Source organism: Chiloscyllium plagiosum, unplaced genomic scaffold (assembly GCF_037043375.1).
Source record: "Chiloscyllium plagiosum isolate Xiang-an unplaced genomic scaffold, Cpla_swu_hap1 HiC_scaffold_12, whole genome shotgun sequence".
In the NCBI taxonomy this organism is placed as follows: Eukaryota; Metazoa; Chordata; class Chondrichthyes; order Orectolobiformes; family Hemiscylliidae; genus Chiloscyllium; species Chiloscyllium plagiosum.
The window spans coordinates 41627519-41653926 of record NW_028270150.1 but is presented as its reverse complement, the minus strand read 5'-3'; the positions used below and the strand labels follow the sequence as shown (position 1 = coordinate 41653926).

The following is a 26408-nucleotide window of genomic DNA, read 5'->3' as shown; positions in this document are numbered from 1 at the left end:
TTGCGAATAGCACTGAATATTGTGCAGTTGTCAAATGAACATTCCCACATCTGATGAAACAGCTGAAGATTGTTGGGTTGACACTTCAGAGGAAGAGTTAAGTTTGTTTATAATTATCTCTTATTTTGCCAGACATCTGAACATTTATTGAAGGAAATTGTGCTAGGAAGTGTTATCTGACTCCTAGTCATCCTGAGGATGGTTCCTTTCCCCATGACATTACCTTGCTAAAATTTGTTTTAGCATTAGAGTTGCCTTTAATTACTGTATCCTACAGCATAGAACCAGGTCAGTGACTCCTTTGGATTTTGTGTCTTTGCCAATTGCTCTTCATCCACTGCTATCACCTTTGAGGGCTATCATTTCTCTTTTACATGAGCATATTTCCTTTTAATTGTGTCCATGCATTGAGTACAAGATGTTCCAAATTTATCTGAATCCTGATCTGTCATTATTTTGTGAATCTTTGTGTTCCTCAAGGTGAGAAATGTTAAAGCTGCAGAACAGAACATTCTGCCAATTTTTGCACTTGCAGAATAAAACTCAGTCCCAACAAAAACGCAAAATCAGAAATCACCCTCCTGCAACAATATACATTTTTCCTTTTGGATACTCAGAACATTTCAAACACCCCCAAAAAAGATATTGCTAACAAACAATGGCCAGGCACCAAAAGCATGGCTGGAATTTTGCACCTTGCTGAATAAATGTCAGCAGAGCTAAGCCATATGCCCTTTGACCTTGCTCCACAATTCAAGAATTCCGTTGCTGAACATTTGTATCAATGCTGTTTTCCCACCTGATCCTTGATTCCCTTAGCGCTTAAAAATCTACCAATCTATCAATCTACTGTTTCTGAGCCTTGAGGGACAGAGAATTCCAAAGATTCACCCTAATCCCATTGAAAAAATTTCTCCTCATCTTAATCCTAAATAGCACACCCCTTAGCCTGAAATAATGACCTATACTTTGTTATAATTGTAGTGAAAATTGTTACGACATGGCGACAGAGAGCTGTATTAAATTAGCCTTTCGACTTCTACACTTACAATGCAGTAAAATTAAAATTGAAGACCTCCACAGTTACTCCAATGGTTTCTAACCACACTTTTGATTAACCAACGTCAAACTTTGTGAATAGAGAGTTGCAGATAATAGTTTTGTATCTTAAACAAAAGACATAACCATTTATCAAATACACAATAACTTCAGCAGAGAAAAATTAAACAAGCTAATCTAAATGACACTAAACCAAAACATTTATTTTCAGCCCCCATTCACACAAGACAGACTGACAAACCAACACTGTTAAGGGATAAATAAATGAAAATAACAAAACTGGTTAGATCACTTAAATGGTTTTACGATGCATTTTTCACCTGCATAGATGAGGACTCCTTAATCACTTTTCTGGAAACATTGTGCAGGGTCACCTTTTCAATTCACTCAGGTAAAAGTAATAACACTTCTTACTCAGCTTTTCAGTCTTTGGGCTTCAGGAAGTTTGTGTGGGAGATTAGACAGGGAACTTTCAAATCTATATGCTGTTCCCCCAGCAAACAAACTCATCTCTACTGAAAACATAGTTCAAAAACTCAACTTCAATACCTTATTGACTGACCGTCTCTTCTTGAGGCCTTAATTACCATGCAACATCTGCCATCTGCTTTAACATAGGGTCTCTTCTAGACTTTGCAGAACCATTTCCCAGGAACTGGCCTCAACAATAGCCAACTTCTGCTATCTGTTGAAACACCAGGCTCCCCATTGGTTAGCTATGTCTATAAGAAACCCTTCAGACAGGAATCAGCCTGCAACTAACCTCCAGGCTTTACAAACAAATAAACAAAGGGGAGAAAAAGTAACCTGGACTGATAACAACAGGACGCTAAATGCACATGCCTAATGAAGGGCTTATGCCTGAAACGTCGATTCTCCTGCTCCTCAGATGCTACCTGACCAGCTGTGCTTTTCCAGCGCCACAGTCTTATCTGCAATCTTCACCACTCTTGAGGAAAAAGGACTACAGCTAAACTGTTGGGACTTCAGTTTCACTCTCATAACTCAAAGTCATTAAAAACTTTTAACTTCAATTGTCTTGCCTTCCTGTCTGCACTAAACATACCTCTCCCCCCACTTTTATATATGCTATTACTTGTCTTTGTATCTTTGAAATTGCTTTGATTTTCTTTGATTAAATTGATAATAAACTCCAATCTCTTTATTTACTCTCTGTCACCTTTTGATATGGTTAATTAAGTTTAATTTAAATGCTAGTTGTTGGTAAAAGATAAGTTGCTGTGACTGACCGAGTGGGATTTAGAAAAGGGAACCGATTGTCACTCCTCACCTGGTGGTAGCAACATCCTTCAGCCAAGGAAAGAAAAAAACCTCTCACCGGTTATCTTTTCAAATCCTCCCAAAACATTGCGCATTTCAGTCAGACAACCTTTCCATTATCTCAAAATACTGGCCCCACTGTAGTCAACCTGATAGATCTCTTTTCCTTCCTATACCAGAAATATATCTTGATTTTCTGACACCAACGGCTAAAAGCTTGTCAGTTCTTACTGTTTAGAACATAACATGAAATATAGTTACTTTAGGACCCATGAGTCATACTCCCATGCAGAAGTCCCCGTCACAAGGGGAAAATATTAGAAAGTAAATGAATTCATAATCATCCACTTGCATCAAAATGTTCTCAAGGTTTAGTATGTGTCCACATAATAAAGTAAGGCTGAGAGGTCTGGGATTAAGTCCCTTATTGAACAGAACTTAAACATCCTGATTTGACCAAGATTAGATTTCAGACAGTGAGCATGTCATGCCTTGTGCACTTGTGGTGGGACACCTTCTAAAAACATCTTATTTTTTCCATTGCACTAAAATGATCTGTGAGTTGAAAAAGAACACATTCTTCTGATATGATAAATCCACAAACCAGCAACAGATAGGGCTTGTGCTGTCTGCAGAACATGTGCAGCAAGCCTTTCAATGCAAAAATACCACAACAGTTAGAAACCCAGAAACACGGATTTGTATACTTTTGTTTGCATTTATCCTGTTGCATTCATTTTGTTTGTTAAAACGTCCAAATGTGGATACTGGCCTTGAATAAAAGAATATATCTTTGAATAGCATATTTACAGCTGGCAAGGATTTGGTCTAACAATGATACTCACTTTAGCAGTACATTTTGTTAGTTGTGAGTTATTAATTTCATATATTTTTAACGTAAGAATCTAGAGTTTTCATAATATCCACAGTTGAAAACTGATAAAACTAAAAGGCAGAATGAGGCCATGTAAAAGTATAAATCGATGTGTGTTAGAATAATGTGTGTCTTATTAAAGTTATTTGGGACCTGCAATTGAAATAAGTAACTCGCTCATTCAATAAAGACGTAATGATAGTCAGTTCTCTTTCAGTTTCAGAAACATGGGGCCTGCTCTGCTATTTTTCTGGGTTCAAGTGCGAGATTGCACCTGCCAGTACCTTCAATCTGAGCCCCTAACAGTATAAAAAGAATTCAGAAAAAGAATGTTTTTCATGCATACCCGAGATTGGCACCTGTGCCACTGCAGCTCATCTCAGGCACTTGCTCAAAGGAAAAGGCTCCAAAGTGTGGCAGTGAGCCCATGATCTGGGAGGGGTTGGGCTCCCATGAAAAGATTACATTTATGTCTCATTAGCTCTTGTTACATGATCTAATAAATTTTAATTATTTAAAAAAATGTTTTTTGACATCCAGATTTCCATTCTATGCCATTTTGGAATGTAATGAGAAAGAACTGCTTCACTCAGAGGGTAGTGAATCTGTAGAATTCTCTAACCCCAAGAGCTGTGGAAGCATTGAGCATGTTCAAGACATACCAATGTAATCCGTTGTGACCCTATCCAATGCTCCTTAATTTAGTATTTTCTCACAATTGTAAAGGAGATTTGATGGTACTGAAGCAGATATACAAAATCATGGTCAGTCATTTTATGTTTTAAGCATTTGGTTCTCTGCAATGTCCGAGGTGGTCATTTTTTAGATCATAATTTTTCCATGGTTCAGTTGTTAGTTGTTGAAATTTGCTTTCTTTGAACTAGAGGAGACCCAGAGGAAAATCGATTGTAATGTATAAAACAAAGATGTGCCAAGATAGATTAGGCAGGAATAACCTATACCCATTAGCAAAACGCTAATTGGCCAGGGGACAAAAAAATTTAAATTAATTAGTGAAAGAATGTGAGGAAGGTGATGGTGTTCTGGAACTCAATACCAGGAAGGATGATCAAAGCAAAAACCGTCAGTAACCTAACAAAAAGTACTTGGACATGGCATAACCGACAGGACCACAGATGCCAAGCTAGAAGGCAAGATTATACAGGGTAATCCTTTATTAGCTGGCACAGCCTTCTTAGATCAGTGGCCTTATCTGTGCAGTATTTTCTTTTATGTTATATTGATGTATGTCTAGGCCTTTCGTAACAATTGACACAGGTGTTGATTTGAAAAATAAACATCAGTCTTATGACATAGAGTAAGGAAAACTTAAATTGTAGAAATAATGAAGGGGTGTCTTCTGGTAACCATAAGACCTGGGGAGGGTTTTGATGATTATGACAGTGGGGTGATGGTGGAGATAAAATAGAGTGAGGAATGTTGGTGGTTATATATCCCTAACCGCCACAATGTGCCTGATCATAAAAGAGAATTGAATTGGATGGTTCTGCTACCATAAAATTTGAACCAAGGTTAATGTGATCTGAAAGGTCAAAAAAATCTTTAAAGTGATGAATGCACTGACTCATAATCCATAGAGAAAATGACTTTATGGCAAACAAAGCAGTCCTGGTGAGAAGGGAATATATTAAAGTAAAAGGAATTTGAGATTGGGACAATTGAAGTTTAAGGGTCAGGAATATTAACCAGAACTCTCAAGATAGGTACAGGTAAAGGGACAGCTGGAGAAGCTTCTATGTCCAGGTATAATCTGTTGCTGTAGTTCTATGTGTTGCAAAGAGTCAAGGTCAAGCCAAAATGGGAGGAACCGAATAGATACTTCCCATCAGGCTTCACAGTGGAAGACACCAGCAACATATCAGATTCTGGGTTGGCACAGTGGCTCAGTGGTTAGCACTGCTGCCTCACAGCACCAGGGTCCCAGGTTCAATTGTAGCCTTTACCCATTTAGAACATAGTATGTGCCTCTAAACTTCCAACCAAAGTGTATCACCTCACACTTTCCCACATTGTATTCCATTTTCCACATCTTTGCCTACTCTCCTGGCCTGTCCAAGTCCTTCTGCAGCCTCACTGCCTCCTTGACATTGCTTGTGCCTCCACCTATCTTTGTGCCATTTACAATCTTAGTAACAATGCCCTTAGTTCCTTCTGTTATGAACCAGGCTGGACCCCCTCAATATATTTTAAGAAGATAGCCCAGACCCTAACATGTTATTTTTTGTAAAAGCATATATGGAATGAATATTCCAGGAGTGATGCAGCTGGTCAAACCACTCAGCTTTAAACAAAGCAGAATTTATTTAAGTACTATGGACAAAAGAAAACAGAATTTAGAATAACTAAACTTATTTGAAAACCCAATCAACACAATAACTTAACAAAGCTGTTCCAATCCCTGCAACATCCTATAAACACTTCCGTCAGCAAAAGGTAAATTCCTCCTCATCTCAGTTCAAAGGGTCTCCCTTCACTCTGAAGCTGTGCCCTCAGGTCCTAGTCTGTCCCACTAACAGAGACATCTTCTCCAAGTCCACTGTATCTCGGCCTCCCACTTTTCTGTAAATTTCAATCAGATTCCTCCTTATCCTTCTAAACTCCATCGAATACAAATCCCGAGACCTCAACTTCTCCTCATAGTACATGCCCTTCATCCCTGCGATAATTCATGTAAACTCTTTTGGACCCTCTCCAATGCCAGCACATTCTTCTTTAGTTATGGGGCTCAAAACTGCTCGCAATATTCCAAAAGCAGTTTGACCAAAACACAGCCTCAGAAATACATTGCTGCCCTTGTATTCTAGCCATCTTGAAATGATTGCTAACAGAATCTGCGGCATTGCAAGCTTGTGTTTTAGTGAATGACCACCTCGTTAAAACCAAAAAAAATCTATCAAGTCAATTATACTCTGGAATCTGACTTGTTCAGTAACAACGTCAGTTGGTATTTTAATATATATTGGGTAATTATTGCTTGTATACAACAATCTTGCAGTATTACATTTAAAAAATGAACAATTAATACAGCACTTTGTTAGTCTTCTGACTCCTTGAAAATGTTCTGATATTCAAGAGAAAAAAAAAGCCCCCTTTCTTCTTGTTAGTTTCTGATCAATGGTAATATCCAGAATGTTGATTGTGAGGGATTCGATAATGGTAATGTCATTGAATGTTCAACAACGATGACTAGATTCTCTCTTTTTGGAGGTGGTCAGTGCCTGGCACTTGCGTGGCATAAATATTGTTTAAAACTCAATTAATATGCAGTTGCTGTCCTGTTAGGTTTTGGTTAGATACAGTTACAACAGCTAAGTGGTCACTGTATTTATGGACAAGTTGAACTCCTTTAACACAATTATTCTGTTCAAGGACCATGATTTTATTGTATTGCCCAACACTAATAGATCACCTCCACATTCTCAATGGCTATCTTCTTGAAACTTGCATCCATGTGGTGTACACAGGGTTGTACGGAGGGAGCTCCAAGATTATGACATTGTATCAGCAAAGGAATATGATTTCAAGTCAGGAAGAGGTGTAGCTGTATGGAGAACTTTCAGATGGGGGTGTTCCCAGGCATCTGCTCCCTTGTTCCTCTCAGTAGCATAAATTTTGGTTTGGAATATGTCATTTATTAATCCTTGTGTAATGTAGATAGAACTCACTGCAACCATGATGATGCGAATTGTATATAGTACTGGATGGTGTGCTGATCAACCTGCTGCTTTGTCCCTGGATGTTGCCAAATCTCTTGAAGGTTGTTGAGCAGCACTCATCCAGGCAAGTGGAGATTATTCTAACACACTCCTGCCATGGGCTTTGAAGGTGTGGACAGATAACCTGAGTTACTCATGGGAGAATGTGCAGACTCTGATCTGTACTTGAAGCAATAGTATTTATGTAGCTGGTCCAGTTAAGTTGCATGTCAATAGTAATACTCAAGATGTTGATGATGGAGAATTGGTGATTATAATGCCATGAAATACCAAATAAGGTGATTAGATTTCCTAATGGCACTGCCTGTTGTTCAGGTGATACAAATATGATGATGCCACCCATCAGCACAAACCTGAATGCTATTTGGATCTGAACTGCTTCATTATCCAAGGAGTGAGAATGGTACTGAAAGTTATACAGTTGTGGAATTTTCCCCTGATTTTCACTGACTTCAAATTTACTGGAACTCATTGCTGCATTCATTCAAAAGCAGCCTTGATGTCAAGGGCAGTTATTCTTCACCACTTCACTTCAGCTCAACATATTGAAATTTCAATACTTTCCAATACCAAAACTTTCTGCAAAAACATTATTCCTAGGACTATTCAGGAGCAATCCATCTGGCTGGTCCCATCTCTTTCAGAGCTGTTCCCAATGTCCCAGGAATTTAAGGCCTCCCTGTTGCCCCATCTCTCCAATGTGGATTGAACAACTCTGATCCCCCTATTCCTAACACTCAGCAACAGATGATGTAGGAGCAATCTGGAAATTATTGTCTCTCAGCGTCTGCTTGCTAGTTTCTTTCCTAACTCCCTACACTCTGCCTTCCTTCCCAAAAGGTGTTTGATAAGGTACCACACTTCAAGGCTATTTAATAAGATAAGAGCCATTCGTGTTGGGGTAATATATTAGCATGGATAAAGGATTGGCTAACTAATAAAAGATAGTGAGTTGGGAAAATTGGGGCAGTTTGAAGGTGGTCAACTGTAATTAATGGAGTGTCACAGGAATCAGTGCTGCAGCCACAATTACTTACAATGACTTGGATGGCGAAAATGAATGTACTGTTGCCAAATCTGTGGATGTCACAAAAATAGGTGGGAAGGCAAGTGGTGAAGATGATGCAAAGAATCTCTGCAGAGGGAGATAAACAGGTTTAGCCAGCAGGCAAAAAATGGAATATAATGTGGGAAAATGTGAGTTACGCACTTTGGCCAGAAAAATGCAGAAGCTGAATATTATTTAAATGGATGTAGATGCCAGCAAGCTGCAGCAGGGAGGGATTTGGAGGCTCTCATGCACAAATCACAAATGGCTAGCACGCAAGTTCAGCAGGCAGTGGTGATGGCAAATAGAATGGTGGCCTTTATTTCAAGGGCAATGGAGTTTAAAAATAGGAAAATCTTTCTAAAACCATACACAGAAGAAATTAGACCACACCCAGAATACTGCCTGGTCCTCTTTGACTGCTCAGCAGTTACTCATTCTCTTTATGCCTGCATACCCCTAAGCTGTGAAGGTGACCATATTCAGTAACATTATAATCACAAAACCATGAATCTCACCGATGTGCTGCAGCACTTACCAGCTGCTGCTCAGGCTCTGAAACCTGGAACATTGGCTGCTCCACTGATAACAGTACACACATATGTTTGTACACAGAGTCACTCCATTGTTGCTGCTGATATACCCTAGAGGCTGCAATAATGGCTGCTATTTCTAATGATCACATTTTGCACTTTTAGTCAGAAACTTGGTTGTGGCTATAACCACAATATGGTCACCTGTTGACCAAGTGGACTTGAGGGTTTCCTATTTTTTGACATCACTTTTCATTCTAATTACAGCTCAGTGATTGTTTAACCTTACTTACATTGCATCCTGATATACTGAAAATAAACCTATTCCATCATGGACTGCAACAATTCAAGAAGGCAGCTCACTAACACCTTTTCAACGACAACAAGGACAGGCAATAAGTGCTAGCCAGCCAATGACACCCACGTCCCACAAGTGAATAAATAAAAAAATGTGGTAGTTGCTTCCAATATTGCTTGCCCCCATCCTTAATTTTCCTACATTGAATTCCCTAGGACCTGATGAAGTGTTTCCCTGGACTTTGCCAGAGGCTAGGGAGGAAATTACGGGGCCTCTAGCAAAAATATTTGTATTATCAACAGCCACATGTGAAGTGCCCAAAGATTGGAGAGTGACTAATGTGCAACTATTTAAGAAAGGCTGCAGGGAAAATGTCTGGGAACTACTGAGTGGTGAGTTTAAAATCTGTGTTGGGTACATTTCTGGGAGAAAGAATCTGCAGGCATTTGGAGACGCAAGGACTCATTTGGGATAGTCAGCATGGCTTTGTGAATGGGAAATCATATCTCACGAATTTGGTTGAGCTTTTTTGAAGGGGTGACCAAGGTGTAGTAGACATTGTCTACATGGACTTTAGCAAGGCCTTTTACATGGTACTGCATGATGGGTTGTTGAATAAAGTTAAATCTCATGGGATCCAGGGAGAGCTAGTCAATTGGATATAAAACTGGCTTGAAGGTAGAAGACAGTGGGTGGTGGTAGAGGGTTGTTTTTCAGTCTGGAGGCCTGTGACCAGCAGTGTGCCACAGGGATCGGTGCTTGGCTCACTTTTAGTTGTCATTCATATAAATGATTTAGATGAGAATTTAGATATGGTTACTACATTGGCGGATGACACCAAGATTGGTGGTATAGTGGACAGTGAAGAAGGTTATCTGGGAATACAGTGAGATCTTGGTCCACTGGGCCGATGGGCTGAGGAATGGCAGATGGGGTTTAAGTTAGATAAAGCAAAATAATGAATTTTGGTGGGTCAAACCAGGGCAGGACTTATACAGCCCTGGGGAATGTTATGGAACAAAGAGATCTAGGGGTACAGGTTCATAGCTTCTTGAAAGTAGAATCACAGATAGACAGGGTGATGAAGGAAGCTGTCAGTATTCTAGCTTTCATCAGTCAGAGCATTGAGTAAAGGAATTGGATGTCTTGTTGCAGCTGTACAAGATGTTGGTAAGGCCATGTTTGGAGTTTTTTGTGCAGTTCTGGTCAGCCTACTGTGGAATAGATTTTATTAAACTAGAAAGAGTGCAGATAAGATTTACTAGGATGCTATCTGGACTACAAGGTTTGAGTTATAAAGTGAGGTTGGAGCATAGGAAACTGAGGAGTGACCTTATAGCGGTATATAAAATCATGAGAGGCATAGATGAGGTAGATGAGCAAGTGTTGGCTATCTACTTTATCTGTTGAGAGCACAGGTTAGAGTTGGATTCCAGGCAGAAAGGAGCCTATCAGATTCTAGGGACAGGTCCAGTGGCAGGAGTGCTATTGGGTCCTCAAGGAAGGAATGAGTGTCAGGTTAAGGTCTGGGGTTAAAGGATCGGGAAGTATCGTTAGGTGTGCTGTGGTAAATTAGAGAATCAGTTGAATAGTTACATATGAATTAGACTGGGTTTGTCATTATCTCAGATTTTAGGCATAGTTGTTTACTTAACTGGAGCCAAATCCTCCAAATTCTGATTTAAATGGATGCTTTCAGATGGTTCCAGGTGTGGGGTCATCGCTCATCAGTTTCGTCAAATCCCTGGGCAATTCCCCCAGAGTCTGCTACACCAGAGAGTGTAGTTCCCATCTACAATGTAGAAATGGCTATCTGCTTGTTGGAAAACTGGGCCATATTTTTATTCTATGGGATCCTGGGTATGTCTCTGAGAGAGAAGCATCTGGAAACAAACAGGTGAAGGTGAAGTAGTGATGAGCTTCACATCCAGCAAGGTGAGGACTTGCTGATCTCTGCCCTCACCTAACGTAATATACAAACAAATGATTGAGGAGCAGAAAATAGGCCATTCAGCCTTTCAAGCCTGCTTCATCATATAATAAGATCACGGCTGAACTGAGTGTAACCTCTGCCTTTGGAAATACTATTCTTCCAAGATATCAAAGAAACTGACACTCCACCTGAACTTACAACTATTGCCTGTTTAATGTTTATTTGGCAAGTTTGTCCCCAGCCCCCTCTGCTGTTCCCTCTTTGCTCCCCATCTGCAGGTCGGCACGGTGGCCCAGTGGTTAGCACTGCTGCCTCACAGCGCCTGTAGACCCGGGTTCAATTCCCGACTCAGGCGACTGACTGTGTGGAGTTTGCACATTCTCCCCGTGTCTGCGTGGGTTTCCTCCGGGTGCTCCGGTTTCCTCCCACAGTCCAAAGATGTGCGGGTCAGGTGAATTGGCCATGCTAAATTGCCCGTAGTGTTAGGTTAAAGGGGTAAATGTAGGGGTATGGGTGGGTTGCGCTTCGGCGGGTCGGTGTGGACTTGTTTCCTGTGGCCTGTTTCCACACTGTAAGTAATCTAATCTAATCTAATCTAGTCTCTTCTCGTCTGCAGGTTATTCTCGACAATGGTCACTTTCCTCAACAATCCATGCCTGAGTCCAATTACCTCCTAAATACAGAAAATAACCTCTCCCAAGGGTGCACAGTAAATACTTCCTCAGGAGGAGATATGAAAGCAGTGTTAAGCACTGAATATTTATTAATAGATCTGTCCAAATTTCAACAAGCCCCATATTGGTTTCAGAGGTTAGTTTCAGAAAATGCAGAAAAGTCATGTTGGATACGCCATTAAGTAGGAATGTATATGAAAATAGTGCTGACATTTCTCAAACAACATTTCTAAATTGTTAGGCCAACTCTCTGGAGCTGGTTACACATAACCAACCCTGCAGTCCAAGGTTTAAATCCAGAATTTCGTGTTTTGGAGCAGTGAGAGCACAGTTTTGGCCATTTGAAACTCTCACTTGAAACTCTTAAACTCACACGTTTCTTTGGGCTAAGTCTCCACCCTAATAACGTTAAAATAGATGCAAATTACAGCACTATAATGTCAGGGTGACATTTGTAATATATGCTACATGGTCCATAATTCTATAAACCAGTTTTCAATTGCAATTACCATCTATAATCACATTAAAGAAAACATGAATTAATAACCTACCTTACAATATGTTGGGTAACTTATGAATTGAAATAGTTACTAAATTTTGCACTTAATGTACGTCTAGCGGAAATAATATATTTCCTGTAATAGATGAGAATGCAGAATCAACCTGTATTTAAGGAAGTTGGTATCAAAACACAGATGGATTATATGATTAAAAAAGACTTTGTGTTCTAAAAAAAGCTCAACAGAAGTTGAACCACATGCTCTCAGCCTCTAAAATGTCATAGCTTACCATTATGCTTCATGTATATTATGAGTGCTTGATTATTTGCATTGAAAGTCTGTATGTGTTAGGTGGCTATTGAGTGATGTTAACACAGTGCTAACAACACAAGCCAATTCCATGATGTGACCTTTACGATTATAAGTGGTGTAACAAAGGCATACATTCATAACAAAAACATGAGTTAAACCTGGAAAAAAAGTGCACCTGCCCAGAAATTCAGAAAACACAGACCTCCACATACTCATTCTTTTAAAAGATACACTGATGCCTCTTAAATTCAAGGAATTCCCAATTCTTCTGAACTGAAGTCAAACTACACTAGTGACCATTGTCTGTTTTCTTTGTTTGTGGTAAACTCAGCAGTTTAAACATTTCATCAATTAACATCACAGGTATTCTGCTAGGCACTTAACTAAATCACGTACTTTCATGGAAAGTACAAAACTGGGTCACAGTTCCAATTAATTTCTTCCCTCTTTGAAAAAAAAGTGATCTTCACAGAAAAGAAAATCCATCTCCAAAATCTAAATTTTCAAATCATGATAATGTAAATTGTACACCTTTGTCACACACCCAGGTCAAGAGATAGTCCATACCAAGGTGAGGAGACGAATGTTGAGATGTTATGTGTTGAATAGTCCAAACATTCAATTGACTTATGCATTTATACATCCAAAAACATGTAGAACAAAGATAAAGAACAAATGATTAGAAATGGACTAATACCTAAATATGTGGCCTCAGCAAATGTGCATCTCTTGTATAAAGTATTGATTCTGAACAGGTTAATGTTAGACACAGCATTGTGATGATGTCATGTGACCTTGGGTGGGGAAAGCAGAGCCCAGCTTGAGATAGAAATAGTTGTATTAGCTTTGTCTCCTGATGGTTTTAATTATTGTGTCAGACTAGTCAAAGTAGCCTGCACCTACTACTATCTTGCAATAACTACATCTTAAGATAAGTACTCTTTTGAACAAGCCTCACCAATGGTTCATCCTCTACTGTTGTTAGGAAAGGCAGCCTTCAGGAACCAGTGGTCTCTTCAGGGGCTGGGATGCATCATTACTTCTGGAGATGATATTTCAATCTAATTTTGAGAAGTTTTCATTCCAGTCCTGTAAGTTTCTATTGATCATTTGATTTTTATTTCTGTTACAGCGCCTTAAGAGCTGTGCAAGAGCTGTTTATCTTGTGTAACATTTATTTAAAAGAGTAGAAAGGCAGTATCCTTCGCAACCATTAGCTTTTTGTGGTTGGTTCAATGGTTCATATAACGGCAGATGTAACCCAAAATACCAAGGTCGCTGAGTAGTATAAGAATGGATCATGTAGCTTCTTAAAGTCAATGTGCACTTAGGGTGGTCATGAGTACCTCCCAGAAATAATTACAAGTCTGATTTACTTGAATAATACTTTGTGGAAAGATAAAACAATTTGTATTAATTGCTTGCTATTTAATGTAATTTGCCAATGTACACTGAAGTTTGTCTGTTTTAAAATCACTCAGGCTGGAATTTGCACAAAGGTGATTGTCTTCAGATTAATAGATCAAATATTATTACTCTGAGAAGATATGGCACAGCCAATCTATTTTTCTTAAGGACAGTGAAAGGAGAGGCCCACAGCTTCCACATAAAAAGCAATGCTGCTCCTGGCTCACAAAGCAAACATAAGAAACATTAATCTGCTTTTTCTATGGCCTGTCACTCCTTGGCACTCAGGGTTGCTGATAAAGTCAGTACCGGTTGCAAGATGTAAAACTGTGCTTTAAAATATAATTTTTTCATCAGGCTCCAAATGTAGGATGTCAAGGCCCTATGACCTACCTTGGACAAAAGTCTCAAACACTGAGACACTGTGAGAAATGACATGGGGTTATGAGTGTAGCTATGACTACCAATGATTACAATGGTGCCTCTATTTCAAATTTTATAATAATTTTATAACAAGGTTTTTGTACTGCTGGCCGTACCTTCCTCAGCTCAGAAACAGATGGCTGCAATTGACAATGAAGTCTGCATTGTATTCAGGGAACAACTGGGTGAGTTTTTAAATGAGTCTTTCATTTTCTATATTTGAAGTGAGATAAAACTGATCTTAAAACAAAATCTTCTAAACTTTGAATTACATTCTGAGGTGAAAACATTGTTAAAGAGGCAGCCAATTGTTTGACTGCAAGGTCCCAAGAAAGCAAAAGAAAACAGCGAATCTATTTTTGATGTTGGAAATGTAAAGGGAAATGTTGGCCAAGTAATTCAGAAAATTTCCTGCTCTTTTAGATTTTATCAGAAATATTGCTGAGTGCAGTAACACCACAAATGTAAAAAAAAAATGCATATCTCAATAAACAAAAAAGGATAACTACATTTTAAGTTGCATTCAAAGACTGTGCAGAGCAACATTTTAGCATTTTTTATTACATTGAGAACTGAGTTTGACATCAGCTTCAAACTGACTAATTCTGATATCACAATCAGATAGCAGAGTGAATTGGCCAATTCAATCACACTGTGTTTCCAAATTCTGTCAGCCTCGAGAGAGAGAACTGTCAATGATACACACAGTGCATTTAAAAAATCCACACACAAGTACTTCCACTTTGTGAACAGGGAGGGGAATGAAAGATATAGAAAAATATTAGCAGGGATTGGGTAGCTCATGGAATAAGCCATACAGTTGGCTTTAAAAATCAATTGCAGACTGTAAAACAACATGCAGACAGGTCTGCAGACGGACAACTCAATAAATGAGAGATAAAGACTGGAGAGAGTGAAGAAGATTAGCCTGACTATAGCTGAGCCATGCAAAGGGATGAAGGGTATGGAATTTGAAGAAGCAACGGGGCTAAATGCGTGGATATTGGGTATTGAATGGAGAAGGAGGTCATGAAATTTGACAAGACCTAAAAATGGGTGATTGCCATGAGCCTTCTGACACAGAACTGCAGGCAAACCTTATGCTAACTGTTCATTACCATTACTGCAACATGCAACAAGTGCTAAATCTGGGGCTGAGTGACTGCACACCTGATTAAGTGGGTCATGCAAAATAAAGCTAACTAGAACTACTAGGAGTCAGACTGTACCTCTTAAAAGGTAAGTGCATTCATTAGGTACCACTGTTGGCTGGGGAACAGTGGCTGAACAGTAAGAGCACTAGAATAGTTGCAGACCTTATCTGAGGGTATAATCCAAGGATCTGTGACATAACAGTGGAGGTTTAGTGTTGGAGAAATTCTTTTTCTATATGGAACAAAGGAGCATTTCAAGCAGATAAACTAAAATCAATGGCAACAGATGGCCATCGTAGTCAGTGTCAACAGTGTGGTCCCAAGGACCTGGATGCAATGTCATAAGAAATTCAATTACCTCACAACAGTGGTCAGGCAGTGAATGCAATGTCACACATTGTATCTCTGTAAATTGACCATTTATTTCACACAATCCTTTATTTACCATACTCCTATTCACTCACTACAAACAATCACAGCTCATACACAAAATTCATAGCTTTGACTCATCGTTAACATTGCTACAAATGTCACATCCATAACTCGCAAGTTGTAAACACTATCAGCTATTCAACCATGACAGCCATATTAACCAAACACATTGCACTGCACTCATTGAAACACTTTACTCTCTCTCGCATGACCAAGATGGTGCAGAAGCACAGAGTAAGTGGGAGACGGGGACAGCTGCACATTTTCACCTTGAAGGAATAGTTGCTGTCATCAGGGAAGCCACAGTTGAGGCTGTAGCCAGTTTTTAATTTTAACTTTCAAAGAGGAAGGCATGAATCTTCCTTCTGATACCCAACTTATGCTTTTCTTCTGAGCTGCAAACTGCAGATTGTGTAAGGATGCACTTTTACTTTCTACCTTCCCCTTACCACAGATTTCCCTTGTGCAATTTTCCTTTCAGATAAATGAGAATTGTAACCTGGACCATCGATGGTGCAGGACAAGAAGTGGAAAAAAAAACTCTGATGATGAGAAAACACTGTCAGGCGATGTCACCTAATGCCTTAGCTCAGACCCTGACAGTACACATATTTTCGAGAATAGTTGAGAGGTGGAGTCAGTGGGCATGAGTAATCTGCAGTACTACTCTAAAATGTTTGACACATTAGAAAATAAATCAGAAAGCCTGTGATCACTTTCAAAGAACTGTAAAGATCCAAAATCAGCCCTACACAGAGTTCGGAGATCATATTTTCCAGTGTGTAAATGGCAACCAACTCCATGTGGACCCAATTATGATGCAGTGCCTGGTGCCAGTTGCAACTGAAGTAAACGTAGATGCTACCTGAAATCCAGCTGCTGTCACAGAAACTGAGACTGAATTCACGCGGACACAGCAAATCCAGACTTGCTGCCAATAGAGCTGTGGATGCCATGTGGAAAGGGGCTTGGAAGGTCTCACTGCAGCTGGAAAAACTATTGTCTAACATGGTTTTTGATTCATTCATGAGATGTTGGCATCACCAGCTAGGGCAGTAATCATTGCCAATTCCCAATTCCTCGAGAAGCTGATGGTGAACTTTCTTCTTAAAGTGCTGCAATCCTTGGGCTGTAGGTACACTCACAGCACTGTTAGGGAGGGAGATCCAGGCTTTTACTTTAATCTGTAAGATGCATTTATAACATTCCCTCATTGTCTGGAGGACCATCCCATATTGACCCAAAGATAGTGAAGGAACGGGAATATAATTCCAATACAGATTGGTGTGGGACTTGAAAGAACTTGCAGCTGGTTGTGTTCTCATGCATAGACAGTCCATGTCTTTCAGGGTGGTAGAAGTCTTGGGTATGAGAGGTACCATGGAAGGAGCCTTGGTGAGTTACTGCAATTCACATTGTTAAGGTGGAATAACAATGACTCTCTGGAGAATGAACTTTTGAGAGGGATTAAAGCTAGAACTAAGAGTGTAATTTAGAGACATTATCTGTAAAATCCAGCTTGAGAATAGTGCAACTGCTGCCAAATTGCCATTACACATTGAATAGTTGGCACAATCTACTCTATGTAATGCCAATGACTTACCTGAAATAGCATCTGGTAGTCAGCACTAGAATGTGCGATTTGTATTTGAAACCCCAATTGTAATACGAGAAAACATCAGTATCATGCAATTGAATTTTAGAGCCAGCACATCTGAAAATTAAGATTGGAGATAAAATTCTCACCAAATAAAACAGGCTAAGTGACATTAACAAGCTGACTTGTACAATCCATCTGCTTTTTGCTTCCAAGATTAATTTAATACCTACAGGCGATCTTGAGGCCAAGTGAATATCGGCCTCTGGACAGAAACTCCATGTTCAATTCCCATACCAGGACTTGATGGCCACAGAGGACGACTGGTGATAAGTTCCTATGAATTAAGAAACCTGCCACCATCTGCCCAAAAAGGGTGTGAGGATATTTTTAAAAAGTCAGTACTTAAGCATTACACTAATGGAATGAAATTACTGCTTGTATAAACGGTGTGAGGTATACATAGTATTTATCAGTGGTAAATCTTCCACTGCTGGAAAAGCTCTAATTCTGGGCTAGTTTTCATTTTTAAATAGACATTTACAGTGTGATGCAATTGTCATTTCATTCTTGTGATAATAGATTTGATGAAAATTTGGTTTGTAGCACCTGGAGTGTAATAACTGTGGGTTCTGCGGATTCAAGGCAAGCACCTTCCTGTTTGTGATAAAGATAGATTGTGGCATTGTTTCCATTCACACAGTAAAAGGTTTGCAGAAATAAATTTTAGCTACTTTATTGCTGTAGATATTTTCAATCAATCCCTTCTGACATGTTGTGGCACATCTCTCGGGTAAATGGAACTTTAATCTCCTGGCTCAGAGTAGAGATACTATGACTACAACTGCAAGACCCAATAAGCTATATTGCATAAATGTATTAGTTCACTTGGATGGCTGACTTTCAATGCATAGTGATGTTGACATCACAGGGTCAATTCCTGTCCTGGCTAAGATCAGCATGATGATTCTATCTTCTCAAACTCCTCACTTGTTTGAGGTGTGGTGACACTCAGGTTAAACTCACCACCAGTTCTCTCTCTTTAATGAGAGAGCAGTCTCTTGATCCTCTGGGACAATGCTGAGTACTATATGTGTACTGTGGAAGTGTTCCTTCAATGTATACTCGATGTACAATGTGGAAAATTTCTTTTGAATGGAAAATTCCAGGAATGAAGAATTAACACCACCAATTTTATCCCCTTTGCTTTTCTCCTTTCTTGAAAGTATCACATTAGTTTGACTGTAGTTTTCCCTTGACCAGGGAAATGAGGTGGTCTTGAGTTTGAGGCACCTTCCTTATCCATATTAGAGTCATAGAGTCATAGAGGCCTACAGCATAGGAACAGTCCCAACTGCACATTGAGTCTACACCGGTCAAAAACAACCACCTAATTATTTTATCCCAGTGTGCTGAACTGCAGGATTGCAAAAACTCACTCAATGCATGTCGATGGATTAAGGTGGGCAAAAAACGTCCCTCAAATTGTGCTTCTGAAAGTAGCAAAATTGTATTTAAAAAGCAGATGGCAGCTTGAGTTAATGCAATGGAGATATTCGAAGTATTGCAAGCTCTCAACTGGTTTTTGTACAGCAAACTGATTTTATTAATCTAAAAGATGATTTCATGCTTTAAAATATAATTTATCAGATTGTAAACTCCAGTTCCAGGTGTTTTTGCTTCCTCACTGTTTTTGCTGTTTTTGCTTCCTCACTATTGACAAATGCAAACAATTGTTTGCTGCACACCCAACATGTTATAATATTTGCACGAGAGAAAAAGGAAGTTCTCACTCTCCAATGCATTTGGTGTCATCATTGCACAGGTTTACTGCTGTAAATAGATTTCAAAGCTCATCCCAGCCTCGGGCGACTATCTGTGTGGAGTTTGCGTATTCTCCCCGTGTCTGCATGGGTTTCCTTCGGGTGCTCCAGTTTCTTCCCACAGTCCAAAAACGTGCAGGTCAGGTGAATTGGCCATGCTAAATTGCCCATTGTGTTAGGTGCATTAGTCAGAGGGAAAAGGGTCTGGTTAGGTTACTTTTTGGAGGTTTGGTGTGGACTGGTTGGGCCAAAGGGCCTGTTTCCACACTGTAGGAAATCTAATTTAATCTAATCAGGGACAGGATGAGGAAACTGCTTACGGCTGTGCAGCACCTGCTGCAGAATACCATGGTGAAAACACATGAAAGACAAGGGCTTGAATGATGATCGACTGCTCATTTCTTGTAGGTTTCAGCAGCATTCTGAATTAAAACTTACTCTGTGCTTTATTTCATATTTCACTAGTGTAAATCAATAAAAACATGTGTGCATTTTGAAAACAGGTACAGACCTTCAAAAATGTGGAAGGAGGTTTTAGTTTGATATTTGGTAGCTTAATGATATTAGTTCTACTTAATACATATTGAATTAAGGGCTCCTTATGTTGGGAAAGGAACAACAGATTTAAATTGCCCCTTTAGTCTTCTCAGGACATCTCACAGTGCTTTACAATCAATGTAGTATTTTTGAAATCCCTTCTGTAATGAAAGCAGGCACAACTGTTGATTTGAGGGAATTTCAATAATGTTAGCCACCGATTAAATGTGAATTGAATTGAATTTATTGTCACGCGTACTGAGACACAGTGAAAAGCTTTGTCTTGTGAGCAATACAGGTAGATCTCAAAGTTAAATAGCATAGATAAGTAAATAAGAGGTAAACAGTGGCAAAAACCAAAACACAGGTACAGGCGAATGTTAAGAGTTTGTGAGTCCATTCAGTATTCTAACAACAGTAGTGTAGAAGCTGTTTTGAAACCAGCTGGTGCATGTGTTCAGGCTTCTGTACCTTCTCCCCGATGGTAGAGGTTGTAGAAAAGCATTGCCAGGGTCAGATGGATCTTTGAGAATGCTGGCGGCCTTTCCTTGACAGTGGGCCTGGTGGATGAATTCTATAGATGGGAGGTTGGCCTTTGTGATTGTCCAGGCCGAGTTCACCACTCTCTGTAACCGTCTCCGATCTTGAATGGTACAGTTGCCATACCAGAGAGTGATACATCCAGACAGAATGCTCTTGATAGTGCACCTATAAAAGTTGACAAGGGTATTCACTGTCATGACAAATTTCCTCAGCTGCCTGAGGAAGAAGAGACGTTGTTGGGTTTATGTAACCAGTGCGTCCACATGAAGAGACCAAGAAAGCTTGTTGTTGATGACAATGTGTAAGGGGGCTGAGTAACATCCCGCCAAAAGTCAATAATGAGTTCCTTGATTTTGCTGACATTGAGAGGTAAGTTGTTCTCAGTGCACCATTTTTCCAGATCTTCTACCTCCATTGGTAGTCTGTTTCGTCACCATCTGAGTTTTGACCAACTATGGTGGTGTCATCAGTGAACTTATAAATGGCATTAATCTGGTATTTGGCGACGCAGTCATGGGTATACAGTGAGTACAGTAGGGGGCTGAGTATATATCCCGGGGGGCTCCGGATATTGTCCCCAATCTTCATGGATTGTGGCCTGTGGACAGGAAACTGAGGATCCAGTTGCAGAGAGTGGGGCTTGGTCTGAGATCACTAAGTTTAGTAATCAGTCTCAAGGGGATAATAGTGTTGAAGGCTGAACTGTAGTCAATGAGTAGGATTCTTACGTAGCTGTTCTTGGTGTCAAGATGCTCTAGGGAGGAATGAAGGGCAAGTGATTTGGCATCTGATGTGGACCTGTTGGTCCAATCAGCAAATTGCAGTGGGTTAAGAGTAGTGGGGAGGCTGGAGTTGATTAATGCCATGACCAGCCTTTCTAAGCACTTCATAACTACCGAAGTTAGGACCACTGGGCGATAGTGAGCCTCTATAGGCACAGGGATGATGTTGGCCCTCTTGAAACAGGCATAGACAGTGGCCTGTTGCAGGGAGAGGTTGAAGTTGTGCGAGAAGACCTCTGCCAGTTGATCTGTCGTGCCCTGAGTGAATGGCCTGGTATTCCGTCTGGTCCCATCGCTTTCCTTGGATTCACTCAAAGGAAAACTGATCTGACCTCTGACGCAGTGACTGTTGGGATAGGTTTGTCAGGACTTGTCGGAATAGGTGTTACCTCTCCACCGAAATTTTGCTCAAAGCGGTCATAGAAGACATTGAGACGATCTTGGAGGGATGTGTCTGCTTTCTTGCACTGTCTCTTTTTAAAACCTGTGATGTCATTCAGACCTTGCCATAGTCATGGGTGTCTGTCTGGGTCTCTAGTTTGGATCGCTATTGGTCCTTGACTGTCTTAATGGCTCTGCGAAGGTCATATTTGGATTCTTTATATTTGAGTGGGTCTCCTGATCTGCAGGTCACATGACCAGTTCTTAGCAGTTTCTGTATGTCCTGATCCATCCGGATTTCCTGTTAGGGAGAACCCGGATTGACTTCCTCGGTACACAGTCCTGCACACACTTGCTGATAAAATCTGTGATGGTGGTGATGTAATCATCCAAACCACCTGCAGACTGTTTGAACATGGCCCAATCAGCCGATTCCAGACAGGACCTGAGTTGATCCTCTGCCTCATCCTCCTTCAGCACTGGACCTATATCCACAAGGGAGTCTCCTGCTTGAGCTTTTGCCTGTAAGGTGGGAGAAGAAATATGGCATTGTGTTCAGAGTTCCCAAAATGAGGGTGGGGAATGGAGCGGTAGGCATCTTTCACAGTGGTGTAGCAGTAGTCTAAAATGTTCGGGCCCCTGGTGGGGTAGATAATGTTCTGGTGGTACTTGGGCAACACCTTCCTTAGATTGGCCTGATTGAAGTCGCCAGTTACAATAAACAGGGCCTCAGGGTGTTGTTAAATGATTCATCCTATACTTGTAATGCCACCATTTATCATTTATCTCCAGTTGTCCTGGAATAGGTTGATGGGTCTTCTAATAGAATAATGCAGTTTGGGACAGTTTGATATAAAGGAGTGGCTTGCTTGGCCACTCCAGAGAGTGGTTGAGAATCAGGTATGCCAGTGTAGGATCAGTATGGTCCCACACATTTCAGAGATATGATTAATTAATCTGTTCTGGGAAGATAAATATTTAATAAGGTATCAGAGAACTCTCCCTCTTTCTTTTAATAATGCCATGGGATCTTTCACATCCACCTGGTAGATGATGCCTCAGTTTGACATCTGTCTGAAGGAAGCCAGTTATCCTTCAATTGAGACTTCAGTGAACCAGTTTTTGCAATCGTAGAACAACATTGAGGTCACTTTTACTACTACCAGTGTTATTTTTACATTCCCTGTATGCTAACTAGACGTAAACTCTCACATGGCGAGATCTGATGTCATATTTCCTAAATTAATAGTCCAGGTCTGGTTGGCAGACAGAGCAATGTATCACTACTGTATCTATATTATGCATCTCCAAAAAGAGTTGTAGTGAGTCAGTGCAGTGCATGGCAAGATCCAAGCATTTAGTTATATGCCCCCCTCTGCTGCCCTCTGCTGGAGAGGTGTAAATGAAAATAGTTTAGTAATTGCCAACAAGGTTTATACAGTGCAAGTACAACAACATGATGATGAATAAGGCTGTCATGGAATTTTCTTTTACATTTTATTTGAAAAACTAAGGACTGGAGAACATTGTAATGCATTTTTGGAACTCTTATATAGTTGTTTTTAGTTGGGTTTTAATGGTGAGAAAGATTTGTTCATGTGTGCGGATTATGCTCAGGTTCACCATGAGTCAACAAAGCATTTAATTGTAAACAAAGGACAATGAAGAAATATTTAGGGTTGCTGAGGGATCTTCAACCCTAACACTGAGGGCTGGTAATTTTATAAATGACAGTTATGCATTTGGCTGAAGGCACCTTAAAAATAGAAATGATGATTACATAAATGTTTTCTTCACTAGAGGTGGTGTCTAACTAATCTTACCCCACAGTCCAAAGAACTACTCTGAAATGAACAAGTTTTAGAACTCACATTCAGAACGCACATCTTAAAAGTGAGATTGCACTGAGGTTTGCATTCCATAAAAATAAACAGTTGCCAAGTGAGACTTTGCAGGTTGCATTTTCAACTTAAAGAACTTTGTTCATCACTGTCATTGTACATTCATGTATAAAATGAATATCAAGTTTAAATCAAGGAAATCTAATAAAGGGAGCCCATAATAATCCATCAATTGTCCAAATCTGTCCTACAGTTCAGAGTGGAAATCGAAAGGAAAGTTAAAATCATGGAATCACAGAGGTGTCACATGCAGACAGCGGTTTTTCGGCCCTTTGTGTCTGTACCAGTTCTTCAAATATGTATTATTATCTACTTCCAATCTCCTGCTTTTCCCCCACAATGTTGCACATTATTTCCATTCAAATAATCATCCAATGCCCACTTCAATGCCACATTTTTGGGCAGTGCATTCCATACCCTAATTGTTTGCTAAATGAAAACATGTTGCTCACCTTGCATTTGCTTCTTTTGCAAATCACTTTAAATCTATGACTCTTGTTCTCAAACTTCTTACATTCTTCTACTCTATTCAGCCCACTCATGATTTTGAAAATATCTATCAGATCTCTGCTTAGTTTTCTTCTCTCCAAAGAGCACAGGCCCTCTTCTCTAATTTGTTTTCAAAATTGAATTTTATTATCAGTGAAACCATTCTTTTAACTGATTCTGCACTCCCTCCAATGCATTCACTTCCTTCCTATAATCTGGTGGCCAGAACTGTATAAATGCTCCAGCTGAGGTCCAACAAGCATCTTAAACAAGCTGAACATTACCTTCTTGCTATTGTATTCTATACTGTTATTAATAAAGCTGAGGATGCTATTTACTTTACTCAGTGCTCTTTCCATCTGTCCTACCACCTTCAATGGTTGTGCACTGGTGCGCTCAGGTTCCTCTACTCCTGTATGCCATTTAGAAGTGTACCCCCTCTTTATCTTTCCTTTCAATGTATTCCTACCATAGTGCATCACCTCACACATCCTTGCATTGACTCCATCTGCGACTTTCCCACCCACTCCACCAACTTATCAATGTCCTTTCTCAGTTCTACAGTGTCCTCCTTACAGTTCACAATTCTTCCAAGTTTTGTGCCATCTGTAAAATTTGAAACTGTTCCTGCACATCAAGGTCTACACATTAACATATATCAGGGAAAGCAAGGGTACCAAAACAGACACCTGCGGAACTCTACTACAAACCTTCCTCCAGGCCCGAAATATCCATTGACCACCACTCTCAGTTTCATAATCTATTGACCACCATTCTCTTTTCTGAAAAACACAAAGAAACTGAAAGTTTACTGGCATCACAGAATCCACCAGTAAAATAAAATGTGTCAAGGTTTTGTCGTCATAGTCCTAACCAATACATGAAATTGGTAGCCAAAGTCAAATGTTTAATTTCAGATGTTGAGAGAGCAGAGCCAAGCTAAACCAAGTAGGAGATACCGAGATGGAAAGAGAAAGAATGCAGATAGTTTATTTGAAAGTGTAAAAGGAGGACGAAGAGAAAAATATCTTATCGTTACTGCTTGTTAAATGACGATATTTTGGTTGAATTATGTTAAGTATCTGTCATACATGTTGTTTTGAGATTACTGTAAAAACAAGTATACAACCCAACTTGTTAGATTTTCAGACACTGTTCCTGTTGGTTGAAATCACATTGTTTTCTGCAAACTTATGTACATGTACCATTTTACAGTTTAAGAGCATCAGTTGTTTAGTTTAATTTCCCTCTCTGATAGCCCGTTTATTGGGAAGCAGAATAAAGTTCAATAATGGCTGCTTCCAGCTGAGCTTATAGTATTTTTGCTAATGTTTTGACCAGGTTAACCCTTCAGTTGGCCACAACAAAGATTTCAAATTATTTTTATGATGCAACTATATCACTTTCCAATAAAAGTATAGTTTACTATTTGAATGGAATCAAATCAGAAGCCCATTATAAGGTTTATCTGAGTGAAAGAAAGACAAATTGTATCACTTTATAACTCTATGAAAATGAATAAAACATGGCATCAAACACATGAAAACTCACTTGCAATGTTTAAAAAGGGGTGAGTGTCCAGGAAGAAAGGAAGATCAAGAACTTGCTACTTAAAAAATCCTTGGGGTCCTTGAAATGTTGGGTTTAGTCTAAGACCACAGTTGTTTAATTCATGACTTGTATCCTCAGCAGTGGCAGAGGAGTTAAACTAATATTTTGCATCAGTCTTTATGGTAAATCATAATCTAATCAAGTAGAGTTAGTATGGCTTCATGAAAGGGAAATCATGCCTGACTAACAGGGTTTTTCAAGGAAGTATCAACAAGAGATGACAAAGGGGATCCAGTAGAAGAGCTGGATTTGGACTTCTAGAAGCCATTCGACAGGTACTTCCTAAAAGATTAAGCCATAACTTAAAGAGCCCTTGAAGTTGAAGGCAGAATATTGGCATGGATAGTGAATTGGTCCATAGGCAGGAAATGGTGAGTGGGGGAAAAGGGATTATTTCTCAGGTTGGCAATTCATGACCAGTGGGATCCATAGGGATCAATGCTGAGACTGCAACCATTTACAATATATATTAATAACTTAGAAGGAGGGAGTGAATGTACTGTAGCCAAATTTGATAATGATACAAAATATGTGGAAAGGCAAGTTGTGAGAGAGATACAAACAGTTTATAGAGAAATATTGATAAGTGGACAAAACAAAATTGACAACTTGAGTTATAATGTGAGAAAATGAAAAGTTGCTCATTTTGGATAAGAAAATTAAAAAAAGGAATATTATTTTTCAATGGAGAAAAGCCACAGAAAGCTGCAACACAAAGGGACTTGGGGATACTTGAGCATGAACCACAGAAAGCAGGTAATTGGGAAAGCTAATGGAATGTTAGCCCTTATTTCAGGAGTTTGGAATATAATAGCAGGGAAGTCTTACTGCAACTGTAATAAGTGTTGGCGAGACTAGATCTGGAATACTGCAAGCAGTTTTAGTCCCCTCATTTAAGGAAAGGTATTACATCATTGAAAGCAGTTCAAAGAAGGTTCTATTGGATGATCCCTGGTGTAGAAGAATTGTCTTATGAGCAAAGGTTGGGACTCTACTCACTGGTCTTTAGAAAAATGAGAAGCGATTTAATTAAAACATACTGTATTCTTAAGGGGTTTGACAGGGTAAATGCTGAAAGG

General features: G+C 39.6%; 1 protein-coding gene and 1 long non-coding RNA gene across 3 annotated transcripts in view; one reads left to right on the top strand and one right to left on the bottom strand.

The window, feature by feature from the left end:
• Positions 1 to 12111, bottom strand: part of LOC148148526 (T-cell receptor-associated transmembrane adapter 1) — a 35820-nt gene extending 23709 nt beyond the window's left edge. Inside the window, exon 1 of one of the 2 annotated variants that reach the window (XM_087992707.1) lies at positions 11989 to 12111. The gene's annotated coding sequence lies outside the window, so the exon portion shown is untranslated. Of the gene's footprint in view, positions 1 to 7988; positions 8051 to 11988 lie in introns of those variants that run through there. The other variant, XM_087992708.1, reaches the window with a different exon arrangement.
• Positions 12112 to 14250: 2139 nt separating this feature from the next.
• Positions 14251 to 26408, top strand: part of LOC148148525 (uncharacterized) — a 93397-nt gene continuing 81239 nt past the window's right edge. The window contains exon 1 of the long non-coding RNA XR_015758836.1: positions 14251 to 14264. This is a non-coding gene — a long non-coding RNA (uncharacterized LOC148148525). The remainder of the gene's footprint in view (positions 14265 to 26408) is intronic.